The sequence below is a fragment of the Rhineura floridana genome, chromosome 7 (assembly GCF_030035675.1).
Source record: "Rhineura floridana isolate rRhiFlo1 chromosome 7, rRhiFlo1.hap2, whole genome shotgun sequence".
NCBI classification, from domain to species: Eukaryota; Metazoa; Chordata; class Lepidosauria; order Squamata; family Rhineuridae; genus Rhineura; species Rhineura floridana.
In genome coordinates this window covers 109,745,623-109,765,132 of record NC_084486.1, presented here as the reverse complement: position 1 = coordinate 109,765,132, position 19,510 = coordinate 109,745,623, and positions in this window count along the sequence as shown.

Here is a 19,510-nt window from a genome sequence, read left to right as displayed (position 1 = left end):
GCGCCGAAAAGATAACAATGTTGGTGCCAGGCACACCTTGTCATAAAAATCATTCCATAATTTAGAAAAGAATAACATCACTAACATATTATCTTGCATTTGTGTGCATAATATAATGTATAGTCACAAGAGCTAACTGCGCATTCATGCAAGCCATAAACTGCAAACATATCTGAAGAAAGTATATGTATTATTATTTTTTTTATTATTATTATTTATTAAATTTATATACCGCCCGACTAGCGATAGCTCTCTGGGCGGTGAACATAAAATGTATTACTTTGCTAACATGTGGTTGCCTGTGATCTGACTTTCCCTTATCTTTTGTAATGTTGGTGTTTGTTCACTTTGTGATGTACAGCTATAAGTTTGTCCCTAGTCATAGTAAATCGCTGCTTACACCCATATACACTTGCTGACTTCACTCTTCGTGGGCAATTTTAATTACTTGGAATATGTATTTTGATTACTAGTAGCTGTATTTTTTATAATTGGTTTTGTGCCTGTTATTTTGTTGTTGGCTTTTGTTTGTGAATCACCTTGGTATTTCTTCTTGAAATGAAGGGTAGTATATTAACAACAACAACAATTTGATTTGTAGGAACTGTTGATGCAATACCAACATTTAGCAACCAGAATTGAGGCTTTATGGAACTTTGGCTGCAATCCAATGAGCTCTTTCATTGGAGCAGACCCAATTAACTCAGTGGTATCACCTTCTAGTTAAATGTATATAGGATTGTGTATACTTGGGATTCCTGGGAAACAGTAAATCCAGCTCATGTTCAGCTGAGCTAATAAACATACAAAGCGAAGCTATGCTGCACTGTATACATTCACCTTAACAGATATGGTAAGAAGAAGGAATGGCTTTCTCTTGGCAACTTCTTTGGGTGATAAATGGAGTCCACCTTATGGCAGCCCTATGCCCACTTACCTGGGATATACCCTAGTGAACTCAGTGGGACTGATTTCTGAGTGATAATGTGTAGGATAGGGCTGTTAATAGACTTTTGCTTTTGTAAATCTTTAATGACCTTAACAAAGAAAGAAATTCTATGCTCCGATAAGTGTTTGATTTCTTCTGGCAACTATTAACAAAAAATGCATTGACTGGCTGGCACTTCCGTCAGCAAGTAGAAACTGTCCCATCTTTTAGGAGAGTGTAGGAGAACAATTGGTTTAATTTGAAGGACATTATGTTGCTGTCAATAGTCAAGGGATGAAGATATTAGAATCATAGAATCATAGAGTTGGAGAGTGCCTATAATGCCATCTTATAAGACCCCCTGCTCAATGCAGGAATCCAAATTGAAGCATACCTGACAGGTGGCTGTCCAGCTGCCTCTTGAATGCCTCCAGTGTTGGAGAGCTCACCACCTCCCTAGGTAATTGGTTCCATTGTCATACCGCTCAAACAGTTAGAAAGCTTTTCCTGATGTTCAGCTGAAATCTGGCTTCCTGCAACTTGAGCCCATTGTTCTGTGCCCTGCACTCTGGGATGATCAAGAAGACATTCTGGCTCTCCTCTGTGTGGCAACCTTTCCAGTACTTGAAGAGTGCTATCATATCTCCGCTCAGTCTTCTCTTCTCAAGGCTAAACATGCCCAGTTCTTTCAGTCTCTCCTCATAAGGCTTTGTTTGCAGTCCTTGTTGCCTTGTTGCCCTCCTCTGAACCCGTTCTGGTTTGTCTGAATCCTTCTTAAAGTGTGGTGTCCAGAACTGGACGCAGTACTCAAGATGGGGCCTAACCAGTGCTGAATAGAGGGGAACCAATGTTTCACACAATTTGGAAACTATACTTCTGTTAATGCAGCCTAAAATACCATCTACCTTTTTTGCAGCCACATCACACTGTTGGCTCATATTCAGCTCATGATACAACAATCCCAAGATCCTTCTTGCATGAAGTATTGCTGAGCCCAGTATCATCTTATAACTGTGCATTTGGTTTCTTTCTCCTAGGTGTAGAACTTTGCACTTATCCCTGCTAAATTTCATTCTGTTGTTTTTAGCCCAGTGCTCCAGCCTATCAAGATCACTTTGAACTATGTTTCTGTATTCCAAGGTATTAGCTATCCCTCCCAATTTTGTATAATCTGTAAATTTGATAAGCATTCCCTGCACCGCCTCATCCAAGTCATTAATGAAAATGTTGAACAGCACTGGGCCCAAGACCAAGTCCTGTGGTACTCCGCTTGTTACCTCCCCTCAGTTTGAGAAGGAACCATTGATAAGCACTCTTTGAGTGGATGACAACTGTGGATGCACCTGATAGTTGTTCCATCTACCCCACATTTAGCTAGCTTGCTAATCAGAATGCCATGGGGCACTTCATGAAAAGGTTTGCTGAAGTTTGCTGAGATATATTATGTCCACAGCATTCCCACAGTCTACCAAGGAGGATACCTGATCAAAAAATGAGATAAGATTAGTGTGGCAGGATTTGATCTTGATAAATCCATGTTGGCTTCTAGTAATCACTGTATTGTTTTCCAGGTGCTTACAGACTGACTGCTTTATAATATGCTCCATAATTTTCCCAGAAATTGATGTCAGGGTGACTAGTCTGTAGTTCCCAGGTTCCTCCTTGTTGCCCTTTTTGAAGATTGGGATAACATTAGCCCTCCTCCAATTGTCCGGCACTTCACACATCCTCCACAACTTCGCAAAGATAATAGACATTGGTTCTGAGAGTTCTTCAGCCAGATGCGTCAGTACTCTTGGATGCAGTTCATCAGGCCCTGGAGACTTGAACTCGTTGAGAGTGATTAGGTATTTCTTAAGCATTTGTCTATGAATCTCAAGCTGCAGTCCTGCCCCTTCAACTTCATGTTTCCCAGGAGGGTCATAGGTCTTCTTTTGGGAGCAGACTGAGCCAAAGTAGGAATTGAGCACTTCTGCCTGTTCTTTGTCATCATTTTGCCATCCTTGCTGAGTAGCTGTACAACCATTTCTTTTCTCTGTCTTTTACTATGGATGTACCTGAAGAAACCATTTTTGTTGCTTTTGGCATCTCTTGCTAACCTCAGCTCATCCTCAGCTTTAGCCTTCCTGACGCCATCCCTGCAATTCCGTGCTATCTGTCTGTACTCTTCCTTTGTGGCCTGGCCTTCCTTACACTTCCTGCATGTGTCCTTTTTTGTTTTCAGGTCATTTCTAAGCTTTATATAAGTGGTCCCTTACTACTTTGTATTTGGTTCAGTCAAAATAGGGTCAATCTGTTTTTCCTATCTCATTCTTTAGAAGAAGATCCAGTTCCAAATGAAAGCATATTTTCTTTAATAAAAGTATCCATATCTGTTTTCTTCAATGATGTTTTCATGTGAGAATTTGCACAATTTGACATTTGCTGTGTATATTATCAATCTTTTGCCAACCCTCCCCTGACAAAACACTGTACAATTTCTCCAATTATTATACAATACAAAAAAATTCCATATAGTAATGTAAATTATACATAGTAGGGGCAATATAATGCTAATCTCATTGTTTTCCTTTTTATTACAGGACATGAAGGTCAGAAAGAATCTGGACATTTCACTGTTAAAATTAAATTTCTATTTTAATATACAGAAATATTAAACTTGTCCATGCAGACAATACTAGAAAGAAATAGGGGTGTTTGGGGGGGTACAGAAGGGAAGAATTTAGATGTAAACTGGAAAATAACATTTTTAATTTCTAAAGCCTACAGATGATGGTGGACTCCAAGCTGAAACTGTATCTGATTTTGTCACAGTGAAGGAACATAACCCTGATCAATATAGTAAGAAAATAAAATGAAACCATGCCATATTGCATAGAACATCCCAAAGTTTCCATTCCTTTTTCTGCTCACAGTTGATGGGTTAATTTTTTTAGCTATAGCTAAAAGTCCAAACATTCTGGTACCACAGCGGCAAGTGCTGGTCTTTTAATGTTTTCCAGTATTGGGCTATCACTAAGCAAGTGGCTGTTAGAACTTCTTTACACTTGATATCCAAATTAATGCACATTATGTTTATTCATCATTTGTATATTAAAGCTTTAAGCAGTAATATAATCAATATAATAAAACTAATTATCATTAGGGATGGTATCTGTTGGCTGGTGCCGGTTCAAAAGTATTCCGTCAACCTAACAGGCAATTGGTATTGATTCAAGTTCATTCTTTGTCCACTAGCCACTAATTTTACAAATCTGTTCCCCCCTGCAAAAAATATTGATATTAATATTGATATTGATATTTTTAAAGGAAATATTGATAATTTAACAGGAAATATCAATATTTTGAAAGGAAATATCAATATTTTGAAAGGAAATATAAATAAATGAAAGGAAATATCAATAAGATTATCATGCTTAATACTGATATTTTAGAGGCAGATTTTTTTTAAAAAATCCGTTTTTGAAAATAGCCGCACAAAATTGCTAGATAAAAATCTGATCTGCAACAATAGAGAATAAGTGAATTAATGAAAAATTTTGTACCAAATTGGACTTGAGTGGAATTTTAGCACAACCCTAATTACCATTATCTTTTGTTTACTTTAGGTTGCAGAAAAACACAGAAATATGGCCCCATCTGCACTATACATTTAAAGCAGTATCATACCACTTTAAACAGTAATGGTTTCCCCCAAATAATTCTGGGAACCTTAGTTAAGGGTGCTGAGAATTTTTGGGAGACAGCTATTTCCCTTACAGATATAATTCCCAGAGTTCTCTGGGAAGCGGGATTGACTGTTAAACTGCTCTGTAAAGGGAATAGGGGTCTCCCAACAACTCTCAGCACCCTAAATTACAGTTCCTAGAATTATTTGGGGGAAGCCATGATGGTTTAAAGTGGGATGATACTGTTTTAAATGGACCTAGGTTTCTTAACTTTTCATATGTGCATTGCCACCAACATACATAAAAGCTGCTATTCTTGTTTGGGGTAACTTTGTGTCCAATAGTGAAGCTTGTGTGATCAGTTTTTCCCCAAATTGAGATCTATAACTGGAGCAATCGGATGCATGCCCACTGCTGAACTTTCCCTCACTCATTCTCCTATAGAGGGAACACTCCCTTTTCCACTAAAGCCAGCAAATGGTTCAATGGGCTGAAGGGGAAATCTGCAATCTCCAGATCAGGATATTAATGTGGTTATTGTTCCTGGTTACTTTCTTCTTTTTCTCTGCACAAAGTGGAGTACTGCATGCTGGTGACTGATGAGGATAAACTATATTATAATTAAAAAAGACAAGATCTAATTCCCTTGTACAGCCCTACTGCTTGTTATCACAGTTGTTGCTCTTTAATTAATTGTATGCCTGGGCTGGCATAATATAAACTCATCAGTCTCTTGTCATATTCATATTAATTTTGTAATTAATCTCATGTATAGAGCTAGGTGAATTGCCTCTAACATAATTTCTGACTTTGCTGTCCTATCCTATTCCTTAATTGTCTGCAAATTGTTTTTTTTCATTCTTATTATTTTAGCGTGTGTGAATATTCTCTACAAACATTCATTGATTGGAGTTGAGTGTGTATTTTTGCTGTTATCTAGCATTTTGATTTGCTATTTGGCAAAAGAGTTGTGATTGGATACATACAGTATACTTGTTTTTAATGTTTATGTACATGCATCTCCTGATGATACTGATGGGACATCCATGAGCAAATCTGTACACAGGACTGCAGCTATAGTGAATATCTTGTCTGCATGAAGAAGCCTCTGGACATAATATCTCCATATACATTTTTAACAGATTGAACCAGCGCCTCTTCAGGGAGATTCTGGGCTGAATACATAGAACCATGATTGTTGTTCTGTGCACTGAATAGGGCTTTCTCATCCTTTCATCCATGCTATAGCCACCACTGGGCTCTCAAAAGCTGGTCTGGAAGTTTGGGGAACCTTCAGAAATGTGGGTTTGGCTGCTGTTGGAGGGGGAGGCATGATCCTGCAGTTGATCACATGATGAATATTTGAACTATGCCCTGGATAGGGATGGGTGAGAATTTCGATACAGTTCGTATTTTAAGCAGAATTTATCAAATCTGCACTTTTCGAATCACTATCAGAACCAAAACACAGCTATCCTTAGAAATTCACATTTATTAGAATTTTGTGATGCAGTTCGCCAACTAAACAATATTACAAGAATGCATGTATGAGGAGAAAGTGTGCATAAAAATGAATATATGAGTGAAAATAACATGCAAAAATGCATTAGATAATGAGAAATTGCTTGCAAAAATGTGTACCTTTGTTAAAACTGCTTACAAAAATGTGTTTATTAGGAGAAATGCACACTAAAATGTTGGAGAATTTTCATAAGGATTTTTATTAAAAAATGCAAATTTCTGCAGAAATGGGGAGAAGTGAAATTAAGATTGGAAAAATGAGAAACTGAGAGAACCGAAATTGATAGATCTTTCCATCTCTAGCCCTGGATAAGGCCATTTGATAATACTGAGCCCAAGTGTTTGAAGCATTCAATTACATCTTTAATTACTTGACCTATTCTTACCAATTAAGGCAATCATATTTTCAGAGCTAAGCTCTTTAAATCATATAATAGTGTAATATTGAGGTTATATCTGATTTAACATCACTCTATGGCCCTTAAACGTACTGTCAGATAAACCCTTTCAAGATATTTTTGCACATTAAGTTAATACATGCATATGTGTGGGATCACAGGGCAGTGTGTTCATTAGGACATTTGCTGGTCCAAGACATGTTGCTGCATGAAGTGAACCCCAAAGCTCCCTCTCCCACTAGGATCAACACTTTTTAAAAATCTTGCTGTGCTATGCAGGCAGCAGTTCTTACTAGGGGTGAGCATTGTTTCTGTGTGAATTGGGGTAATTTCTATTTCATGTTACCAAACTGCATCATGCCATTAACAAGTTCTGTCAAAGAATATCAGGGAGTGACCAACCTTCTAAGTAATTCTGTTGCCTTGGTTTTCCATAAAGTTAAACACATGGCTGCCCCCCCCCATTTTTTTTCTTTTTTGAGAAATGAACCCAAGTTGATTTGGAAAATGCCCAGAGCTTGAGAGAGGAGGTGGTGAATAGAGGGGGATTTTTCATTTTTATGGACATGGTAGCTTTTAATCATAATGAATTATTTCCCTAGTGCACTCCAATCACAGTTGTTTCAGGGAGGGATATTGATGTAAATACATGGGTCATCCTCCGAGTTTTGGCTGTGAGAACAGGGCATAAACTTCAGAGTTAGACTATTAGACCAGCCACTCCTTTCCCAATTATTCTTTTTCCTAACAAACAATTTAAAATCAGTACTCTCTTCTTCTTCATAGAGAAAGGGAGCAGTGAGAAAAAACTGTGACATTTCCAGGTGGGGTTTTTTTTAATAACAAAGATAAAATCACCCAGCATTAGAGATGAAAGGGTCTGTCAATTTCAATTCTTTCAGTTTCTTATTTTCCAATCTTATATTCAATTATTCACATTTCTGTTGTATTTTGTGATTTTTAAAAAAATCCTCATGGAAATTCTTCAGCATTTTAATGTGACTTTCTCCTAATAAATACATTTTTGTATGCAGTTTTGACTAATATACACAATTTTGAAGGCAATTTCTCCCAATATAATGCATTTTTGTATGTTATTTTCACTAATATAGGGTGGTATTCAACTAACTTTTTGTTTCCTCTTCCCCCCCGTGCCCCACACCATCCCCAAATCCGCTCTGGAGGGTTGGGCAAATTCCTAGAATAGGAATGCGGAGGGAGGAGGAGGAGAGAGAATTCTGTGGCACAAGCAGAAATTGTTATACTGACAGAACGATTGCCTTCACATGACATTGAATACAACTCATAGTCATTTTTGTTTTCCCCATTATTGTCCGTGGGAGCAAAACAGAGTTTTGGCTTTAGCAGATCAGATTTTGACCTGAATAATGAATTGGATCAGAGCAACACAGAATGGATCCGAAAAAAAACAGCCTGCTTCCAAATGCTATGGACACAGATACAAGGTGAATTGTGTGCATACCCCTAGTTCTTGCCTCTATCCCCCTCTCATGGGGCCTCTTAAAGCAGACGGCTTCACTCTACTCATTGTCAGAGTCCACTGTATGGCAGGACTGACCCTGAATGTCTGTACAACTATAAACATGGAAGGCTCTCTCTGTGTGACTGAGAACCTGGAAAACCATCCAACAGAAGCCTTTGAAAGGAGAAATTGCCATCTTTTGTTTTGATCAGTTTCCCATCAGTGTCAGAGCCTAGTCAGTTCCCCTCCATTTTATAATTATATATTTGCATTTTCTTCCCAGGGTATAAGGTCATTTCTCTATAGTCCTCTCCATTCCATTTTGTCATTGTTGTCTTGAATTTATCAATGGCATTTTATCTATTTCAACAATGTCATTTTGAATTTTCTCAGTGTCACTTTGATTTTTGATTCCATCTTTTATAGTATTTGCAAATCTGTCGTTTTTACAGGTGGAGCATTGACATGCTGCCTGCATTCCAAAGTGGTACAGTCCAGTTAGTACAGCACTACATGCGACTTCTGAATCTTTGAATTGTCATTTGAGGGTTTGCCTTTGAAGTGTAAGGTCCTCATGGTAGTGGATCATGAACTAATCCAAATGAACTCATCCAAATCAGTATTTTCAAACTTTCTACTTTCTGGGAATGCTTCCTATACCAACTTCTCTGCTGAGGAACTTCTGGACATTGTAGAGGAATCTGATGCATGTTCAGTTAATGATGGGCACTAGCCAAGTTGCCTGGGCCTAACCTTTCTCTCACAGGAATGTAGCTTAGAATGTACCCAGTGTTCCTTTGCATGTACACACTAGAGGGAAGGATTAATCACGGCAGCCAAATGTCTTTCAGAGAATTTCCTGCCATAAATTATCTTCTAAGTGGGAATCCTGATAAGCTTTCAAGGAACCCAGGCCTCCCCAGAATAGTATGAAAAACACTGCTCTATCTAGTTCCACTGCCACCACCATCACCTATGCTGCATTGCCCTCATGACGAGGCAGGTGGGAACAGTGGTTGTGAGGATGGTGCATCTTCAAGAAGAAGAAAAGTGAGGCATGTGTGAATTGGAGGGAGACTTCTTCAAGCCTCTTTCATGGCCATAGGGACAGGACTGCCAATGGGGCCTGCCAATTCAGCCACAAAAGGCCCAGATGGTGATGCTGATATTGCAGGCAGAGTATCCTCAGCACATTGGTGTGAAAGCTATGTGAGGTCATGAGTTCCTAGAGACGAGTAAAGTGCCTTGAGACAGGGTGCTCCCCCAGAAAAGATTTATTTCATCCATTTATAAGTCTGGTCTTCATCTAACAATCCAAGGGTGGGTTACACATAAAACCAGTAAATACAATCTAACTTAATTGATGTTTAAGGAAACAAATACAGTGAATGAATGAATGAATCAATCAATGAATGAATGAAAACGGTTCAATCCCCACCACAAGCCTGGGCAAAGTGGTGCATCTTTCACAGCTGCTTAAACATTAACAATGTTGGTACCAGTTGGACCTCAGAGGGGAGGCCATTTCAGAGATGCTGTGTCATGACAGAGAAGGCACTATATCCCATGCCACCTCCATACTTACTTCACCTGCTGATGGGATGACAAGAAGAGTCTCCTATCTTAATGCATAGGCAGGCATGTATAACCTGTCGCAGATTTCCTTTGAAAGTTCAATAATGTGAAAGTTCAATGGTATGAGCCTCGTCTATTCATTCTGGGTATATAGGAGCAAATGAGCTGTTTTACTTTTTTTACCATAACAGGAGTCCCTTTTCATCGTAAATGTGTGTGAATGAAAGCTGTTGTGTGAACCTCTTACAGCCTGTTAACATCGTTCCTGTAGGTTTTATTTTCCATTCGAAATGAGATAAGCTTCTTCTGAGATTCCCATTACTTCATGCTATCCACAGCAGAGAAGAAATTCATTTTAGCAATTTCCCAAGTTTTCTTTATGTATTTACAGTTCTTGAGGCCAGTCAGATGACATTCCATCACAGCTACTCCCAAGAGGTTCTCATGTTCCCAGGCCACCCATGGTATTTAGGGGTATATATTTTCACCCTCTGTTTCCAGGCAAGCAACACTTTTTATGGAATGGACTTTTATCTACATTCTCACAGCAGGCTCAAAATATTTGAACATTTTCCCCTGCTCTTATCTCCCAAGATTTGTTCAGAGCACGGTGTCAGAGTGGCATGCCAGGAATCTTCATCAGGAATTTTGCAATCATCCAAACTGCTTTGGACATGCCACATTGTTAGTTGTTATCTGCTGGGGTAAAGCCCTCACTCTTTAGGGCAAAATGCTCCTAGCAGCAAAATAACTTGTAGATTTCCACTGTAAAGGTGTATAATGGAGAATAGTTATGCATTGCACCACACAAAGCAATATGAAGGATGAAGGCCTGGAGAAAGTCTGAGGTGTATCTACAAGTGGTCCAATGTGACAAGAGCATCTTTCTGTGTTTCAGTAGCTCAGGAGATGTTAAATTTGTCTACAATGGGAAAATGCCAGGAAATTTTATTTATTAATTACAGGAGTGGTTAACGTGTAGTCCTCTAGATGTTGTTGGAGTCCCAACTTCTGTGACCTCTAGCAAGCATGGCCAATGGTCAAGGATGATAGGAGTTTGTAGTACAGCAACATTTGCAGCGCTACAGGTTAGCCATCTCTGATTTATTAGATTTTAATGGTTCACTTGCTTCAAGGAACTGGTTATTTATATTGCCTTTATTCTTCATTGTGAAATCACTTTGAGATGATTCATGAGAAGCATTTCATAAATGAAACAAGCGAATAAATAAGGAACTCAGGATAGCATAGAAGTTTCTTCCCATTTTATTTTAATTTGTTGTTTGGATGTGTTCTACAAACACACTCCTTATCCTAATGATAACTCTAAGCATAGTTATGTCTACTCTCGTACTCTGTTTGGAAAAACACTGGAATGTGGAATGAAATAGGAAGTCCTTAGAATTCAGTGACCAGTATCTTCAGCTAGGAGGAGAGTAAATTTCCCCAGACCATTATATATATTCCAAGTAGCAGGAAGATCCAGCTCCCACGATGAAAATGGCAACACATAATGCAAGTTTTCTTTCTCCTCCCATACTGGGAGAGAGCTACAGTTAGATGTTAACTTGCCACAGGTGGGGAGGCCAGCCAATGCAGTTTCCAGGTTGCCAGTTGGTCATCCTTGCCTTGCATGGTCTCAGTTTTAGGTGTATATCACAGTGGTAATGGTTATACTAAAAATGTTCAAGTTTCAATTTGTTAAAAATATAAACACAAAACAATAAAGGAACCTAAAGCATGCCTAGACTATCAGTGAGATCCCATGCTGCCGTATTTTTATAAATGAGATTATTCTAGCTTTGGAGTGCCAGTGTTATGCAGTGTAAAGTATGTTGGATTTGGACCAGGGAGACCTGCACACAAATCTCTGCTCAGCCATAAAGCAAATGAGAATGACCTTGATGCAGTCACTGTTTCTCAGCCTAGCCTAGCCTAGCCTACCTCATAGGGTTGTTGCGAGGATAAATAGATGGGATGAGGGAGAAATTCAATTCGGTTCACATTTCAAACTAAATTTATCAAGTTCACAGTTTCCAAAACAATATGGGAACCAAAACACAGCCATCCTTCAAAACTTGCACTTATTCTGATTTTGCCATGCAGTTCTCCAACCAACCAATGTTTACAAAAATGCATGTATCGGGGGAAATGTGCATAAAAATGAATATGAGTGAAAATAACATACAAAAATGTATTATGTGATGAGAAATTGCTTGCAAAATGTGTACATTAGTCAAATAAATGTGTTTATTAGGAGAAATTCACACTAAAATGCTGGAGAATTTTCATGAGGATTTTTTTAAAAATGCAAATTGCTGCAGAAATGTTGAGAACTGAATTTAAGACTGGAAAAATGAGAAACCGAGAGAACTGAAATTGACAGAACTTTCCATCCCTACTCCTAGGTAAGAGAGTCTAGGATTGCAGCTAAATGTACATATTGAACCAAAACACCCATCAGTATTCAACAGAAAATAAATAACACTGATGAACCTGATGATATTGATATTTATCATAGCGTGCAGATGCAGCTTTGCTTGTAAATTATTGTATAATTTTTTATTGAAGAATTTGCAGGTATGGTTGCATGTTTATGAGGGGATAAAGCCTGCCAACGTTTAGAATCATGGGTGCAGTGGTTCTCCTACAAAGGCAGATTTTATGTTTGGGGGAGGGTAAAACAGAAATCACTTAACCTTGTGATGTCTCTGTATTTTAATATCTGTAAATATGGTAAGTGCGGGTTTATTAAGTGATATATGGTAAGTGACTGAGTAAGAGGGGGGAGTACATGGGCTATAATGCTGGAGAATGTTGGATGATGATTGGCTGAGTGTTTGAATGGCTGAAGGTATAAATGAGAGGATGACAGTTGAGTGGGGGGGAGTTGTTGTTGGGAGAGTTGTTGAGGAGTTGTGAGAGTGGTTAGTGGAGAGTTATTTAGATGAGTTGGTTGGCAGAGTTCTGAGGGAGGCTTGGATTGTATTTTGCTGATATTTAGGCAAATTATATATGACCAGAAACATAAAGAGTGACACTGTATCAAACCATACGCTTGTTAAATCTACCTTACATAATCTTGTTATTTCCTGGTGTTTATAAATAAATATTGTATTGGTTTACCAAAAACCTGATCCTTGGCTGGGGTTGATACAGACCAGAAGGGTGGGCAGGGTAATACCAAAGGCAGAGAAACAGTATCAAATGGTGTGAGCGGTGAAGAGAGAGATATTGTAACATCATCAAGCATATAGAGCAACCCAGGGCTGTATACTTTATAGACAAAGTACAAGGGGGTTGTGGATGGCAAGCGCACTCAGACACATAGTAACAAGAAGCCAGAAGGAGACTAAGTCTCAGGCAGTATTGTTTACAGGAAGTGGCTGGTAGTGCTGCCTAGCAGTGGGGTCTTGCGAGATCTGTGCTAGAGCATGTGAGAGAACAAATAAAAACCGAGATCCTGACAGGTGGTGGCCCTGGTGAGAGTATAACAGGTAGAGCCAGTTGGTGGGATCGTCACAAATCTCCCCTGGTGTTTTGTGGGCAATGAGTCTTAAAACTGGTGACATGAGGGAAGTGACCCTGGGTAAGTGGATAATAATAGGCTGGCAATGAGCAACACAACTGGGAACTTATTTAAGGGATAAGCAGGCTTAGCTGAGTGGGGGGAAAGTGCCAGACCTAGAGGGGGAAGAGAGAAAATGATAATTAAAATATGAATAATAATGGACAGCAATAATTCAATGTGATGAAATCACAGGTTCCCTAAAACTTACAATGAAACTTTGAACAAGCAAACCAAATCTGGGGGGAGAGCCAGTCTAAGATAAGTCTGCACAAACCCAACATAGTGAAAAACAAATAAAGTAACTGCTGTTTGTAGGAAAACAGAAAGGGTTCAGAATAAAAAGGCGCAAATAAATCACACAAAAAGTCCTACAAGTGAACCGAGGGAGAAGAAAAGCAGAATAATCCTTGCTGAACTCTAAATGTTTGGAACCAAACAAATGCAAACCAGGGTAAAAAAAAAAAAGGGAAAAAAAAGAAAAACAGTGAAATGAAAACAATTACATTAACGTACTGATTTTTTTTTAAAGGAAAACAGAAAGTGTTTGGGAAAAACACCAATAGTCCACCACTCTTATAAACAGCCTGCTTTGCCAGGCAAAACTCACAGAAAAACAATGACCGCATGAAAAACAAACACTTTTATTTACTTCCCTAAGGGAGCAATCCAAACCCATGATCTGCTGGGATGGGTGGAGTGTAGAATAGGCAGAACTTCAGCTGAGCAGCCTGGACTGAGCTAGAGATATGCTGGGGGAAGTCCTCCGTCCCAGTTCAGCCAGTTGACCTGAGGCCAGGGTAAGGCCCAAAAAGGGGCCTTCCAGTGGCAGGATGGGGCAGGCGCAGTCTTACTCCTATTCCAAACTCTGTTCAGCTTGGTCATGTGACCTAGCAACCCAGCAGAAGTTACACTGACAAAAAAGGTGGTATATGTCAAACTCTATTTTAAAGGCTTGTTTTCTCTCCAGGGGCGTCACTACCGAGGTGCAGAGGGTGTGGCCCGCACCCTGGTGTCACCATGAGGGGGGTGACACCCAGAGCCGCCCCGCCCCGCCCCGTTGCCTGGCAAGGCTGCTCCAACTCCTCCTTGGAGGCGGGCGGGCGGGCAAGACCGGGAGCAGCATCAGCGGGGTGAGGGAGGCGCGCTGGCATTCCCAGGCCTTCTCCGGCTGGGTGCCCCTCTGGCACACGCCCTCCCAGGGGCATGGACAGGGTGGCTGGCCTTGAGTGTGCGTGCATGCGTGCGTGCACGCAAGCCCAGCCACCTCATCCATGCCCCTGGGAGGGCGCACACCAGAGGTCCACACACCCCCGCACTCCCGCTAGTGACGCCGCTGTTTCTCTCTGCCAGGCTTGGGACCCTTCACTGCCAGTAGCCCCACTTCTGAACAGAGGTTGGAATTACAGTGGCATAAATTATGCTGGATTGTTCTGCTCATCGTTGTGACTGGAATGCTCTGGAAAGATAATTGTGACAAAATAAAGCATTTCCTAAGTGTTAAGGAGCCCCTGATCCAACCTGAGACACCTTGTTACTGGCACAATCTGTCTTAGGCATGTGAAAGTCTCACACAAATCACCCCCACTCACCTCATAATTTGGAATGCACATAGAGATGATGTACAGCTTTAGTAGCATGTAGAAATAAGCATCCCATTTCATATCTCTTTTCTGGCTATGATTTGTGCACGCAAAGTGATGTTGTACAGAATAAAAACACCTGCTTTCAACTGGGCTTCTGTATGGGCATGATCCATGCTAGATTGGTTTCATGCTACATAGTTGGCTTTCACAATGCCAATGCATGAATGAATGCCAAGGAATAGATCCAGAGTCTAGACTGTCACTTCCTCACTCTGTCCTCTCAAGGAATCAGTGTTGCCAAAACCAATTGTACTGACCAAGAAATCTTTGTGACTATGTACACAACCCATTACTGCTCACCATGTAAATGAATTGTGGCCATACACATTTTTAAAAACTATAATCTGAATGTTCCTTTCACAAAATACATTTTGAGTTCAGCAATATATTTTTAAACTAGACTCCATCAAATTTGCTTTTATAAGCTTAGAACATTGGGTTTGTTTACAGCATTTCATAACAGCTGTAAATTTATTTGGCTGTGACTACCATGTAATTATTTCTCCACTGTTGCAGAAACTTTAGTTTATAAAAGGTGTTATATGTAAATATCTGATACCACAGGAGATCCCAGACAGGCTTTCCTGCATTTCTAAAGAAGGCTGATGAGTTTCCATAAATACATTCATTCTGATAGTGTTATATTAGTGTGCATACATCCTAACTACATGAATGGTGCAACTGGGCCAGAGGAAGACAACTCTGGCCAGAGAATAAGCAGCTTCAGGGATCTTGATTCCTCCCTCCTAACACAAATGAACATAGGGAGGATGTAGCTCAGATTTCATGCTTCACATGTATGAGGTCCTAGGGTCATTTCCTAGTATCTCTACCTGGCAAGAGCAAAGCACATGCTTTACATGTAAAAGCTCCTCAGTTCAATCCCCAGCATCTCCAAATATGGCAACTTACACTCTGCCAAAGCAGAGAAAACACGTCACCAAAAAAGAGGACACTGATTTATATAAAATTGGCACATGCTGATTTAAATGTCTAGATTGAACTTTAGAAATAATTACCATAATTGAAATAGAAATATAGACTATTTAGAAACAGAAACAGACTATGACCAGGTGACCCATGTGCCTGCTTAGTCTGCTGTCCAGGCACTAACTGTTGATGGGCAGCTTCAAGGCCCTGACATCTTGTGGCACATTAAAATCAGACTTGGGCCAGGCAGCTCTACAAACAGAGGATTACTTCAGACAGCCCACTGAAATGTTGGGTGCATGGCCACCCCAGTTAGGGCTCAAAAAGACTGAAATCCAAGAGAACTTCTACCAGTCAGTGAGCTAGAGGAACCAAAGATCTGACGTGGTATAAGGCAGCTTCCAATTTCCTTCCCAATGGCACTCTCCAAGAGTTTGTTGTTCTGTAGCAGCAGAGGCTACTCTGGGCTGTATCAATTGCCAGAAGAACAAGGGCCCCTGGGTGGTTTTACCCTCTTCATCCTAGCAAGAACACAAGGAAAGATCAGCCTGGCCCCAACTGGATTTAAAATGCCTGTTGACAATTCATGGTTTTGTTCTAGCATTGCGAAATGGATCTGTTCCTTTCCTTTCCCCCACCGTTTTCATTGCATTGTCTATCTTGTGTTTCACATTGTAAGGCCTACAGCAGGAGCTGTGTCTCCTTTTGATTTATGGATAGCATGTAGTTAATGTAGGCGCTCTTGGAACTAATTGGTATCATCCTCATCCTCACTGTGGGAAGACAGAACCAGAATAAAAGAGGGAATTCCATTTTAAATATCTTTTATCCTTGGGTGTCATGCTCCAGCACCCATTTGTGTAGTACCAGAAATATATTTGCTTTGACAGTATGACTGATAGATAATTGTGAAGCCTTTGGGAAGCAATTTATGTCATTGTTTTACTATTCCAAACTAATTAATATTCCAGAATCCAAAAGGCTTTATGGTACTCTGCTTACACAAGGGCTCATGAGTTTGCTTTAGTGTGGATGAATGCTTTGCATATGTGAGGTGCACACATGGAGCATCCTTCCTCCTGCCAACCATTGACAAGCATCGTTTACTCATGTGGAACTCTGAGTGTACATCACAGGCCCTGGGTGACCTTTGGAGGTACTGTTTGTGTCCATAAACTCCAGTCTTTTGAAAGCCAATGATCTAATCAGTGTTCTGTAATTTTTCATGAAACATATAAGCGGCCAGTCCAATCCAATGTCAGGCCAGTTGGAAGAGGTGTTGTCCTTACTAGCTTTGGTGTTTCTATTACTAAACTAATATTAATACTTACAATTTACGTCGTGCTTTGCAGTATTCAGGATGCTTCACATATATTGCCTCAACTGTACAAGAGCCCTGAATAAAGGTACTAGGGACATTGTAGGTGGGTGTAGGGGGATGGTTGCCTCTGTAAGTACATGTGGGCAGCCATCTTTCTCCATACAATTCTCTAGGAAGGCACTGCATGTTATGATATACAGTCACTTCCTGGGCACATTTCAAAAGACTTTTTTAAACTGAAAGGTCATGGTAGAGTTGCTGGCTGCTCTAAGCAGTTGTAAGTGTTTAAAAAGAAAGAAGACAACCCTTGGATAATCTGATAAGTGTATCAGTTGTGTTATTGAACTAGGGTTGCCAGGTTCAGGGCCTGAGATTGATCCTGTATCTTTAGGAGAAGAGAAAGTCAGCCAAGTGCAGGTGTTCTTGCAATCCTGTAATGGGAAAAACCACAAAGTGGAATTCTCCCTTCCCCCTGCACAACTTTTAAAGATACAGAAGACCTCTTGGAGGCTGCAGCCAAGAGCCTGAGAACCCTATATTGGACTCATGAGTATAACAGTTTGTTTATTAAGTGGACTAATTCGGATGTCTATGTTCCAGTCTGCGCATAGGTTTGTTGGTGCCAAAATGAGTAGTTTTGCTCCCAAAATGTAGAGCAAACCGGAATCCCCTGGCATCCGTATCTAGGGTTGCCAGGTCAGACGCATCCCAAAACCTGAGATTTCAGGGGCGAGCCCTAGTGATGTCATGGGGCAGACCCACGTGATGTCACAGGGGTGGGCCCAAGTGATGTCACAGGGGCGGGCCCGAGTGATGTCCTTAAGAATGATACATTAAGCATCAATCACAGTTGCTTGGAGCATACAATTAAAAAAATTATCTGATTGGAAATTAAGATAGAAATATTAGCTAAAAGATGGAGCCTGGGTAGGGAACATTTAATCTAGCCTACTTGCTTTTGGCAAGAAGGGTTTAAGTGCCTTCCTTCAGGCCAGGCCAGTCACCAGAAGGCCATTGTAGGAAGAAAGGAGCCTAGTGTTGTGGAGATGTTAGATGGGAGCATTCGGGAGTAAAGATGGATGCCCCTGAAGGCTGCAATTCTAAACACACATACTAAGGGACTAAGCCCCCATAGAACTCAACAGGACTTAATTCTGGGTAGATATAGTTTGGATTGTGCTGTTGGTAATCCTTGACTAGGGATCCTCTGCAAAATATCCATATCCAAGCAGGGTTTGGCAACCCCCTTCCTGGAATGCCCTGCCCTTATCTTTTAATGTGACTGCTCCAAACTTCTTTACAGATTTGACCCTTCACTTCAGAAAGAGGTTTGAGAAATGCGTAAGAGTAAGAAGATTCTCTGCACTTTCTGTCTACCCTGTAGGCTGCAATAAACTCACTTTGACAGCCAACCCAATTCCAGTGAGTAATAATTGACAGACAGAATAATTGACACACATGGTTTGGTCTACCTTTACAGGCAGCAGCTTGGGAACAACAACTGCAGCCACACTTCCAAATATGTGAATTCTCTTTTACCACTATTGGGCAAGAAACAAACTGCCATGCAACCAACAAGGTGCATCATCAATGGGTTTTAGAGGGTTGAGTTTAGTGCATGGAACCACTGTTGTTGCTTCTATGGATGTAAGGGAGTGAGGTTAAAGGTAAATGAAATGTGAACAGAAAATGAAAAACAAAAGACAGATGCTTTCCTAAATGCAATACCATACCAACCACAACAAGATTCCTGTGGGTAAGGCAGACAACTCAGCATCCCACAACCAGTCAGGATTCATAACCGAAAACCAACACTAAAAAAATCCTGGCATCCAGTCAGTTAATGCAGAATACTGCAGCATGATTTCTGATCTGAGTGGGATCCTATCAGCACTTAATACCTCTGGTCTGAAATCTGCATTAGTTGCTGATTTGCTACCAGGACAAGTTCAAGGTGTGCTTTCCATGTTATGGGTGCCACATAGTACTTGTTCTGCTCTTGTAAGAAATCAGTCCTGTAAAGTGGCAGCACCTACACTTTGGAACTCCTTGCCTATTGACATTAGGCAGACACCTCTTTTCAGCACCTGCTAAAATCATTTTTGTTTAGGCAAGCCTATCCAGGCATGTAGAAGCTATTGTGTTTTTAAATCTGTTTTTAACTCATTTTTGGTTTTATTATTTTGAATGGTTTGAATGCTGGTTTTATTAGCAGCCAGAATATTTGGTTTTTTCAAGGGCGCCAGGCCAGGCACCAGTGGTGAGGCGGCTCCCTATGGCAGCCAGCCTCTGACACTGGACTCAGGGTGGGATGGGGTGGGGAGTCACACAGAATGTGATAAGCAAGAAGAATTGACTCTGGGCATGCACAGAGAACCTCCATCCCCCGCCCATGTCAGCTACTAAGCCACTAGATACATAGTTATTTTAACAAACGAAAAGGAAGAAAATAAGGAAATGTCAACAGTAAAG